This window comes from Nyctereutes procyonoides, unplaced genomic scaffold (genome assembly GCF_905146905.1).
Source record: "Nyctereutes procyonoides isolate TBG_1078 unplaced genomic scaffold, NYPRO_anot_genome, whole genome shotgun sequence".
NCBI lineage: Eukaryota > Metazoa > Chordata > Mammalia > Carnivora > Canidae > Nyctereutes > Nyctereutes procyonoides.
The window spans coordinates 44,649,399-44,661,711 of record NW_026575049.1 but is presented as its reverse complement, the minus strand read 5'-3'; the positions used below and the strand labels follow the sequence as shown (position 1 = coordinate 44,661,711).

General features: G+C 51.3%; 1 protein-coding gene across 1 annotated transcript in view; it reads right to left on the bottom strand.

The window, feature by feature from the left end:
- CRACDL (CRACD like) overlaps positions 1–9,167 on the bottom strand; it is a 127,021-nt gene extending 117,854 nt beyond the window's left edge. Inside the window, exon 1 of the mRNA XM_055329125.1 lies at positions 9,070–9,167. The gene's annotated coding sequence lies outside the window, so the exon portion shown is untranslated. The remainder of the gene's footprint in view (positions 1–9,069) is intronic.
- Between the last annotated feature and the right edge of the window lie 3,146 nt (positions 9,168–12,313).

Genomic DNA, 12,313 nt, shown 5'->3' with positions numbered 1-12,313 from the left:
GAGGGCGCTGGGCTCTTCTCTCCTCACCCCCAGCATCCACCTTGGAGCTTCACATTAGGGGCCAGCAGGTTACTTTAAACAGTCCGTCTCCGAAGGGGTAACATTACTGTAAGTGAGAGAGGGCCTGTTTAGGGTCAGAAAGATGTGCACCATCAGGCCTGTGGCCACCTCCCACCCCCACAGTCACCAGAACACCGTGGCCCACCCAATGGGCTTGGAGTTGTTAAAGTCTTTCCTGGAAGCGTCCCTCAGCAATGCTTTTCTTGAACAACTGAAAATACAGTAATTCGCTCAGAGGGGGACCTTGGCACTATACAAACACCTGAATTCATAGTAATTATGCAAAAAAAGCCTGTTTGAAGAAGCAAGGAGAAAGTTCATAAATTGACTGCTAATCAATTACAGCTCATGAAAAAAAAAACTAGCTCTCCACTTGGCGGTATGTTAACTCATGCTTCCTCCGCCTGCTTAAGAACGGAGGGGTGTTCAGCATTCACATGACACCACCAAGAAAGGAGCAGAGAGAGCAAAGGGTCTCCAGTACTGAGAGAAAACAACCAGAAAACCCACACCCTTCCTACTGAGGCAGGTCTCTGGGGATCTGATTTTCAAATAAATACATGGTCTATAGACAAGGCAAGTATGCGGGAACCATTTGTATGTGGGTTCATGTTGTTTTGCTACCTATTCTGAGCAAAGCTCAGGCTGGGGAAGCTTCTAATCTGGTTTCCAAGAGAGAGCAGGAAAGGGCCTTGGACATGATGTCCAAGGGGACTTAAATGAAAACCTCACCCATGAAAGACGGTGGGCCTTCTCTAAGAGCAGAATGACTAGTTCTGTGAGACAGGGACCAGGCCCTCCGTACCTGTGGCTACATTCTGTGAACCTCACCTCTGCATGCATCCAGTACAACAATAAAAGGGCAACATTAGAAAGATACATAAAGGCTGAGATTCTATTCACATTCTGTGGTTCCCTCCCTGCCAGGCTCCCCACGTAGAGGACTTTCCTGTGCATCTCTCCTAACAGACACTACTGCTGTGGAGGCATCAGGTTTTCCTGTGTGTGTGTTGGGGGGGGGGAGGTCTCAGAGCCTCTTCCCCAGCTCGCTGGATGGACACTGCGCAGGTAGAGGGACCCTCCGCGGAACAGGTCTGGGGTAGGAGGCAGCAGCTCCTGGCTGGCCAGCTCTGTTGTGGCTCTGGGGGTCACTCCTGCCGGGTTGGCCAAAGGCCAAGCTTCTAATAATTCTGTCCGCCCTGAATTTCCTGCATTAAATCTTCTTCTGCCTAAACTAACTAGAGCAAATCCTGAATAATACAGAGGCTGAAGACACTGTCGACCAAGATGCAAGAAATTTCATCAAAAAAACAAAAACAAAAACCCAAAAACCTTTAGTGTGAAAAAAAATTATTCCAGGTAGGACATATCAAAGGAGGAGACATGTACATACACAGGAAACACACTTATGAGCTAGTACTTGAAAGGAACCAACCAGACAAATGGGCAAAAGAGCATGGACTGGGATGTTCACCGACCTGTTGTTACTAAGAAGCAAAAGGTTGAAAATAACCTAAGTAAACGTCCATGCGACAGGGGACTTGGATAAGCTGGGCCTACCCGGACGATGGGACTTCCTCACAGCCACACAACTGATGTTAAGGAAGAACATCTAATGATGTGAGAAAGAGACTCCACACATACTACTAATTTTTAAAAGGCGGCACAACGCAATACAGACATCACCTCTTTGTGTTAAATATATCCTTTTGTGCACACACACGCATATATGTATATATTCAGCAGGGGGAGGATAAAAGTTTGGGAGGATATGCACCCCAATCCATCAAGACGCCCACTCATGTTCCACCCCCAGGTTCCCTGGGTGGTGGAGTCCGCGTGCTGTGTGGCCCCTGGCCTCGTGCCACACGAGGGAGCAGCCAAAGAGCAGCCTGACTGTGACGAGCCAAATCACAAGTCTGGTCGGCACTCCAGACGGTTGGCAGGCCTGCTCCGTGCCAAGTTTGCCGCCTTCTGGGCCTTCCCTGCTTGCCAGCCTGGCCGAGTCCTGTCTGCAGTGGTTCCTTCACCACCTGGAGGTGCCCCTGGGATGTCCCAGGACCCATGAAACACAGCCAGTAATTTCAGTTCTCAACGTGGTACCGGGGAAGCCTTGCCTACCCAAACACCTCAACTGAAAGAACCATCTTTGCTCACGAAGGCCGTGAGGGAAACAAGATGACACTGGCCAACCCTCGGAAAACACTGACTCAAACCTGCAAATGTTTTGTGCTTGTACCCGAAGAGCCTGTTTCACCCAGCCAATATACCGGGAACACTACTACACGGCGATTTAGAGACCTGACTTCCAATGGAGCATGCAGCTGACACCCAGCAACCATCCAAATACACAGCACCACTTCATATCCTGTGGAAATAATCCCAGTTCACAAAGAATGAATCACCAGGTGAAGTGGCCCGACTGAGTGATTCAGACGTCAAGTGCGTGGGTCTGACCCACCAACAAGCCCCGTCCTCCTCTTCGCTTACACCGTTAGCACTTGTGGCTGCCAAGTCCTAAACCCCCCATGCAGAAAGGATCTGCGAAAAAGTTCTCGCTACCACTTCTTAAAGGGAAGGGGTAGGAAAATATGGGTAATTAAAGCATTACAGTGTGGTATTAAACCCAAGTGGGAACATCAGGTGCAGAGAGGGGACGGTGCTTCAGAGCAGCTCAATGCATTGCCCACAACAGTAAGAACCCAAGACATCCAGCTCTGAGCCTAGGCCCCAGGACAAGAGTGGCCCCACACCCAGCGCTCCTGTCCCTGCACCTCTTGGGTGCAGAAGCTGTGCCTGGCCATACAACTGCAACCAAAAAGACCTAACCTGTCCAAGGCTTAAAGCAGCATGTACAGCTCACTGATGGGGATCCGCCCATGGGCACTCTTTCCTGAGGAGCCAAGAGCAGAAACCAGCCCTGAGCATGCAGTTCAGTGTGGGTGTGCAAACCTGAAGTAACCATGAGCAAGGTGTATGAGCCTATACAGCCTATACAGACCTGCCCCTGGTCCCAGAGGTCCCCATGCACCTCAGACTCCCCCATCTTGATGGGACAATGGCTTCACAAAAATATATTCAATCTGGAACCTGATTTTAAGAGACTAAGCTAGTGTAATGTATATTTGTTGAACTGTTCGGGAATATTCAATTCTAAAGAGAAGACAGCAAAGGTGGTGGATGACTTGTAGGATAGGTTTAGTAAAGATAAAGCTCAGTAAAGAGAGCACATGTATATTAAACATAGACAGAAAGCTGTGGAAGGACAAGAGATACCTAATATTCACGATGCACTAAATATACCCAAGGCAGCTAGGCAGTAAATATTCATGATACAATAAATGCTGAAAAAGTACTAAATATTCATGATAAATTCATATGCATGAGACTAAATAAGAGGAACCTGATATTGGTTGCAATTTGGTTACCCATTGGTGACACCCATTCTGATCCTCTAACCCATAGCTGTTCATCAGGCTCACTGGGGATCCACAGATGGGGGAGGGACAGAAGTATCCCTACATCTCTCCATTAGAATGTGTGTGTGTGTGTGTGTGTGTGTGAGAGAGAGAGAGAGAGAGAGAGAGAGAGGCCCAAGGCACCTCCTATCACAACCCTGCTGCTAGTACTTTAACTCTGGTCTTTGTAACCACTTATCAGCAGGGAAAGCCAATGCCACAGAGAGAGCCGGAACACATGAACACGGTATACACCAGGACTCAGGTGTTGAGGGTCTTCCGCCCGCTTGCACCCTCTCCTACCTGTGGCACGTTCCCTATCTCCTTCCCCTTCCTTCTCACTGTGCACTTTACATCACACCAAGGTCTTTCCCAAACGCCATTTACCACCAGCTCTGCTAAGGAGCACTTTGCAGCAGATCTGCTCACTTTCCTAAATGCCATCAGATCTCAGATGCAGAAGGACCCTTTACTGCTTCAGGGAACTTATTAGGCGGTCCTAGCAGAATTATAATAAGTGCCCTTTCACCTTCTAAAAAAGACAATGGAAGAATAATAGTCATAAATAACTTATGAAGCATTTCTTCTGCTGATACAGTACCTCAAGTGATACTTGTGTGTATGTGGGTGAATCACCCCGCACCCCATCCTATGGGTGCCCGAGGTCACAGGGACTCCACGTGACACAGCTGAAACCAGAGCTCTGACCGCCACGTTGGCTGGACCACCTGCTCTAAGAAAGCAGAACATCTCTGACATTTTCATATCCCACATTCAGGGCAGCTGGTCTGAGAGCAGTTTCTTGGGAAACTCACACACCACAGCTAAGGTTTCTGTTGCCTCCCACAGACATGAGAATTTAGGGGGGCAGAAACCATAGAGAGACTGGTGTATGGACCTCAGAGGTGAGCCCAAGTATTCTGGAAGTTCTCAAACTTCATAAATTTACAAATCTGCCTCACACACCAGGGCTAGGAAAAGGCTTGAGCAAATAAATAACTTTCCACTTCCCACCTTTCAAAAGGATCTTTTGTAATTTCTTTTCACAGACACCTTAATCATAAGAAAAATACTTGAAGAGTGCTTCCTCTTAGGAATCTGCACAGGAATAGTGCAAGGGTCTGCATGGAGCCAGGGACTGATGCCAGTGAGGAGGGACCCCTCGTTGCATGGTCACACCTGTATCACTGTCTCTTGTCAATAAGCCACTAAATTCTCATGGCATCTTCTGGTTCATGACCTGCTGAGCTCAGAATTACAGGTGACAGCACGTGAAAGCAATACAAAGAATTCTCAGGTAATTCCTCAGGGTCTCAAGGACCACTAGCCTGACCTAAAAGTTTGAAATTATTTTCCAGATACAAATATCTAAGAAAAGTTAGATGAAAACTCCTCTGATTTCCATTGTGGAGGGAAAACACAAAGAATTTAGGATGTTGATCTTTTCTGTTGTCCTACTTACAGATGACAGTAGCTGTGCCAGTGTTTATAGCTACCTAGACAACCAAAGGGATAATCATGTCACCAGGAAGGGTTAAGCAATGAGTGGGTCCTGAAAGGCCACTCCTGGGAAGGTCTTCTGTCTCTAGGCACTCAAGAACTCCTTCTCATGGAAAGTTCTCTTTTATCTCAGATCCATGTGGTTAAGTTTTAATGCTATGTAAAGTCACCTCCTCCAAGAAGCCTTCCCTGACCACTTCACCTTCCACTGAATGTGGGAAAAAAAAAAAAAAACAACCCACAAACCCAGAGCTTAGGTTCACATCTTTAGGTTTCCTAAAGGCTAATCTTATTCTCCAAATAATTCTTAAGCACTCTGAAGAAGCAACTAATTATGATTTGGATTTTTCTGTATTTCCCCTATGTTTTTAATAAATGCCAAGTACATGGAGGATGGTTCTGATAATGAAGGAACAACGGCATAAATAGGGGTGATAGTTTGAAAGACATTAATCCAAATGAAATTGGTTTACTGGGCTGCACTCGGTAACATGCTAGCAGAAAGCTAGTCTCTTTTCCCATCTACCACCAAAGCTTCAAAGCTGCTCTTTCCCCATTTTCTCCCAGCCTGTGACTGGTATGTCCAGCAGGTCCTACAGTCTTCCCAGTCTTTTTCATACATTAAGAAGCCCAGCGCACATGGCCCAGGTCAGCCTGCCAGGAAGATGGGACCGGGGACCGGGGCAGGGAGGGGGGTAGGGAGAAGAGGGGAACTTCTTCCCTATTTTCCCAATTTGCTCCTCTATGCCTCCTTCCCACACCACCAGGATACATGTGATTTTTCTGGGGGTGGGGGTAACAGAAAAAGATGTTGGGTGGTGGGAGAGGGGGGTAATAGAAAAAGATGTTTAAATTCCCTTTGCATATCAAGAGAAGAGCTTGGAAGGGTTGATTCCAGAGTTTTATTCTAAGTCCCAATGCACAGAGGACAGAAGATATGAACTAAGGAAGACCTGCCCCACAAGCTTAAAAGAAACGAAGAATTAGAAGAATAAGGAGAAGGAGAAGAAGAAGAAACAGCAGCAGCAGCAGCAGCAACAGGTCTTGGAACACCTGGTTGGATCAGTCCATGGTGGAGCATGAAATTCTTGATCTCAGGGTGGTTCTGAGACCCACGTTACAAGTAGAGGTTATTCAAAAATAAAATCTTAAAACAACAACAAAAAAGGCTCTTCCGGTACCGAGAAAAGAGGAACCTGGAGAGACCAAGCCCTCCACCCCTTGCCTGGAGAAAGGGTGGTAAGGGAAGAAAAATCCTTTGCAGGCTGAGAGGGATATGGAAAGCATGGGAAGTTTTCATCCTGCTTCCTACTGGGAACACTGGGGATGGCTCGGTACAGCGGGAATGGAAGCCTAGCATAGTGCCACGCAACCTGGGCAGGTTCTCAGGTGCCCAGGACAGACCTAGAAGAAATCCAGAATATGCAGACCTCTCAGCCAGATGCAGGAGCCAGGCCCCATCTGTGGCTTGTCCCATGAAACCTCACTGGACCATACTCAGTGGCAACAAGGAAAGGAGGCTCAGTCGTGGTGATGGGAAACTCGCCAGAGGACAGCAAGAGGATCAGACGACCCGCAAGAGGCCACTCTTCCCCACACCCCGATGTGACTAAACCTGGGACCCAGAGACCACCTGCAGGGACAAGGGGCCCCCCAAGGGTAACCCAGAGAGACTGAGACACTGATTCTCAAGGGACCCAGCCGTTTTAAGCTAGTGACTGAGATAATACTACTTGACTTAACCTCATGAAAATCACAATCACGAATGAGGACCAAAAGGGAACCAAAGTGGTGTGTCTGGAGTGGCAAAGTTAAATACACTTATAAAACATTTTGCATATTATGACTGTGGCTGATGAACTTTGCCACGCCAAAAATAACCCTCTGCAAGAAACATATCTGCTTTGATTCAACTGCTTCCGAAGGGTCTTCATGCAACACAAGCAGAATTTATGAGTGTCTGTGGAGGACAAGGCACAAGGCTAACCTCAAGAGGAAAAACACGTGGTTGCAAGCTCGCAAGGCGAATCTGGGCCCACCAAGCCATCACGGAAAACTTACCCTCCAGGAGGACCAGTGCCTTCATACACGTTCTCTCATTTAACGGGACAGCATCCCCGTGAGCTGGCTATTGTTAATTCCATTTTGCTGAATGGCAAACTGAGACTCGGAAGGATTCGGTGACTAGGTCAAGATGCCCAAGCTGAGTGGCCATACGATTAGGAAAGCCACCCTCTCACAGTCCCCATATGCCCAGTCCTATGCAACAGCCAGGTGCTGTGCATTAGCTGTGCAACACCCACGGAAGGTCTGCTTTGTAAAATTTTATAAATGAGGAAACTGATGCTTACAGAAGTTAAGAAACTTGACAGTCTAGAACTAGAGTGAGGCAAGTGAGTATACGGAGGCTGCTCAGGCACAGTATTTAAGGAGATACCAAGAAACTCCCTAAGATGAACATTTTAATGCAGTTTCAGAACATCAAAACGAACACAAAACCCACATTGCACTAAATATCACGATTTTAAATAAAGACAGGATTCAGCAGTGATTTTTCCTTTTGCCTCAGGCTCCCACATGGCTCAGGGACACTGAGACCCTGGCACTGGGACAGGGCCAGGAAACCAGCCACCTCAACCTTTCTCCACCAGCCCCCAAAGACAGGGATCCCAGAAACCACTGCTGGGCCCTCTCCAGATGCTTCCCCTCACAATTTCATAACCTCAAATGGCTCTTAGGAGTGACCACCATGCTCCGTAATGCCAGGTGTGTGTGTGTGTGTGTGTGTGTGTGTGTGTGTGTGTGTGTGTGGTGAGGGGGTGAGGGTGGCTGAGTTCCAAGCTGAATACCAGAGGTCTAAATAGATTTATTCCATGGTCCTGAGCGTGTGTTATGTAAATGAAGGAAGCCTGCAGACTTGAATAAGAGAGTAGGATATTTTAAGACACCAGCTTGAGAAGGTATGGGGTGGGCTCTAAAAGGATCACACAGCTGCTTGTCTCCCACTTGATAAATTTCCTGGCCCCAAATTAAGTGTTCAGCAGTGACACGATGCCAGCTGTCAGCCTGTACCTCCACAAGTCCAATTCAAACCGAGGCATTCCTTTTTTCCTTGTATTTCGAAAGCCAAATGTTAGCTCATCTGAGTAGCTACCTAAGCTCCGATCCCTGGTTAAGCTCAAAGTAAAGCCCTGCCTGATATGAAGATCTGTTTTGTTAATAAAAAACGTGAACACTGCGGTGAGCATTACGTATCGTATCGAACTGTCGAATCACTGTGCTTACACTGGAAACTAATATCACGTTGTATGTCAATATAATTTTTTTTAATTTTTTTCTAATTTATGATAGGCACACAGTGAGAGAGAGAGGGGCAGAGACACAGGCAGAGGGAGAAGCAGGCTCCATGCACCGGGAGCCCGACGTGGGATTCGATCCTGGGCCTCCAGGATCGCGCCCTGGGCCAAAGGCAGGCGCCAAACCGCTGCGCCACCCAGGGATCCCTCAATACAATTTTTTTAAAAATCACATTCCCCACCCCACCCCACCCCACCCCCCAGTTCCCCAAACTGGACTATTCCTTAGATGAAACCCAGAATCGCTTCCTGGTGGCTTGTAATCGAAGCCTAAAACCTGTTTACAAATCAAGCAGTAAAGTCCAAGGAAGACGCTTGGTGAACGTGTCCACTGACTTCTCCCGCGGGGGCGCTGGGGGACGGCGGGGACGCAGGGCACAGCTACTCCGCGGACGAGCACTTCGGGCCCGCAGGACCGTCCTCCCTGTTCTTTTATTTTCTTAAAGCCCGAGGCTGCGGGGCTTCACCTCCCGATTCAAAGTTAAGTCCGGCGGAGGGAGCCGGGGGAAAGTTTGGGCGCGCGGGGGAGCGCGTCTGCCGCCTCTCGGGCCGCGGGGACGGCGCCCCCACCCCGCTCCGGGCGCCCGGCCGCTGCGCGCCGCCCCCCGCCCCCGCCCCCGCCGCCCCCGCCGCCCCCGCCGCGGCTCCCCGCGCCCCCGCCCGGCGGCCCACGCGCGCTTCCGACCACCCGGTACCTGGCGCAGGCGGCGGCCCGGGCTCGGCGAGGCGCCGGAGGGACGCCGTCCGCACGGTGCGGGGAACGCTTCTGCCGAGGGCGCGCGCGCCCGGCCGCCCCCGCCCCAGACCGCCCGGACGCCCGCCCGCCCGCCCGCCCGCGCCGGAACGCCGAGGCCCGCGGCGCGACGCAGCAGGTGGCCGCCGGGCTCGCCGCGGTCCGGGTCGGGGCCGGGAGAGCGGGGCCCGGAGAGCGGGGCGCGGGCGCGAGCGCGACCCTCCGGCGGACGGCCCTCAGCCGGCCTCGGGGCGCGCTCCCAGCTCCGGGCGCGCCGCTCCGCTCGGCTCCACCTCGGCTCGGCGGGGGCGGACGCCGCGCCGCTCCGCTCCGCTCCGCTCCGCTCCTCTCGCCCGCGGCCGCCGCGCGCACCTCCCCCGCGGCGCGCCGCTCCCGCCGCTCCCGCCGCTCCCGCCGCCCCGGTCGCCGCCGACAGCTGGCGGGGGAAGGCGCCGGGCGGCCCTGGCTCTCCGGTGCGCCCGGCCGGGACCCTCCCCGCCGCCCCGCCGCCCCCCGCCCCGCCGCGGCCGGCCCGCTCGGCGGCGCTGTCGGGGCTCCCGGCCAGGCCCCCCTACCTTGGCGAGGCCGGGGTCCACCGGCGGCCCCGCGCCCCGGCGCCGTCGAGGAGAGCGATCCGGCCCGACGCCAGCCTCAGCCTTCCAGGCCACTGGGGGGCTCGCGGCCCGACGGCGCGGGGCCTGGGGCGCTCCGGGTCCGCCTCGCCAAGCCGGCGGCCCGCGGGCCCGGGGCCGCAGGGAGTGGGCGCCGTGGGTGGGAAGTATGCATTTGAATAAAAGTAAAAGTATTCTTTTTTTTTTTTTTATGACCGTGTGGGTCCCGAGCGTCTCCGGGCTAATTAGGGAAGCTGCCGCCCTGTGTTGAGGTGAATCATTGTTGTGATACCGCAAGTGTGGGCAGAAAGGCTGCTGCTGACTTCTCAGGCTCACTGGCTCCCCCCCCCCCGGCCCCCGCCCCCCGCTCTCTCTCTTTTTTTTTTTTTTTTTTCTTTTAAAGACAAGCTGGTCGGTGTAGGAAACTTCCTGGCCTCGGGGGGTCGCCCAGCCCGCCGAGCCGAGCGCCCGCAGGGCAGCCGCGGCGGCCGAACGCGCAGCCCGGGACGCCCCCGCCCAGCCACGTGCCCGAGAGCGGGGCGGGGCGGGGCGACCGGCGTGAGCCGCGTCCCCGCGGAGACCCAGGCCGCCGAGCTGGCGCGCGAGCGGCTCACGCTCCAGCTGCCAGAGATGGAGCTACCGGCAGGGAGTGCTACCCGACGTCCGAATCAGCAGCGACGTCGGGGTGTGCGGGCCACCCCGAGTGTGCACGACGTCCTAGGGTGCTGGGTCTGGTGACCCCTCCCTGCAGGCCCGGAGAAGCAGCCACGCGCACAGCCAACTGCAGCAGAGCCAGCGTAGAACCCTGAAAGGGCTCTCTCCGCCTCTGGCGTGAAGCAGATCGGAATCCCAAACCGAAGAATCCGAGGCAGGGCAAAAAGGCTAAGGACAGAGGCCATTTACTTGAGCATAAAAAGAGAAATTTCCTTAAAAAATTTTTTTTAAAAATATAATCCATCTGGCACAAACTATTCACTTAAAAGCCTTCTTCGATGGTTAAGAGCTTTATAAATTCTTTGCATGAAGGGAATAGATACTGGGGATCGGTCTACAGCCCCCCCCTCCCCAAGTTAATAACCTGCATTCGAAATGAACAGGTGACTCATCACTCTCAGAGACAATGACTTTGTTAGGTGTGTTTCCTCTTTTCAAAATCCTCAAACTAACCTAACTACAAGCGAATCTACACACCCTTCTCTCACCTTGAGCCTCTGCTCCTTGCTATTCAAAATCACGCTTTTAGTTGTAACTACTAAATATTTATTGACTCTATAAGTCATCTTTTCACCTAAGAATTTTACTTGTTCCAGAATATCTTAAGCCTCTGGCTTTATTTGTGTGTGCTGTGGGTGGCTTTTGAAGTTACTGGCGGTTTTGAGAGAACAGAAACCAGAGTTCTTGGTGATTAGCTAAGGCTGAGAAAGAACATGGTGTCAACACCCAAAATAGAAAGCGGTAGGGAACTATGTGAATAGGTTAGGAAAAATGGGTGATTATCTGGCATCTGGTAGAGCAAGCACCTTCATCCTTTAAAAATGTCCCCCTCCCACCTCCCAGTCACTTCCACCTTCTTGCTGAATACTCTGGTCTCCAGGGCCCTGCCCTGGGTTCAAGAGAGCTCTTTCCCTCCTTAATGCTTCTTGGACAAAGCCTTGAAGCTGGATTAAGAAAAGGCTAAAATGTTAGCAAGGCTTTGCTAAAGGTTCAAAGGAAGTCGAGAACCATGTAGTTTCTGGAAGCCTGCACAGACAACCATAGTGCTAAGAGCAGGGGTTTCTTTTTTCCACCCTTCCCTGTCTCCCTCTCCAGGGTTCCAGAAAACCTCACAGCTATCCCTAAGAACCTCACTGATATGGCAAAAGAAAGGAGACTATGCTATTTCTAAGTATATTGCACCTCATGTGGGAACACATCTTTATCAAATGTTCTAAGCCATTTACAGTAATTGCTCACTTAAATCATTCAGTCCCCAGAAGAACCCTGAGCTAAGATCAGCCATTACTCCCATTCTCCAGATGAGGTACTGTTATTATCTCTATGCTGTGGATGGGGAGACTCAGGCATGAAAATGGTAAGTAATACGTGCACAGTCATACAGGAAGTAGCTGCAGATCCCCCAGTCTGCACCCTCAGCACTGAACATGCTGCCTTTCTAAAAGTGGCAACTAATTTCTGCAAACTCAAAACCACCTTTCAGCTTCAAAAAGAAAGAGGTAGCCCTTTCCACACTCAGGAAGAGGAATCCGTTGGGATATCAGAAAACGAGAGTATTTACGTCTAGTGTTTCATCCCAGGATTCTGCTCTTGGGTCTTCATAAGACACACAAATTGCCTGTCTTTCTTTGGGCTCCAAAAAATAGACCCCAGGCATAGGCACCCCTACCCAGGTAGAGAATTGAAGTGAAGGATCAGCCAGGAGCCATCTAGGAAGAAACAGTGCCACCCGTCTTATGCCCAGGTGAGCCTTGGTGATAGAGATCAAACTAAAGAGCCTCACAGTCAAGAGGCCACATGAACCCTAATCCTAAGGAATTTTCTCCATAGGTTGACTATCTGGCAGTATCCAGATGCCAGCCACTGTCCCTCTCAACCTCC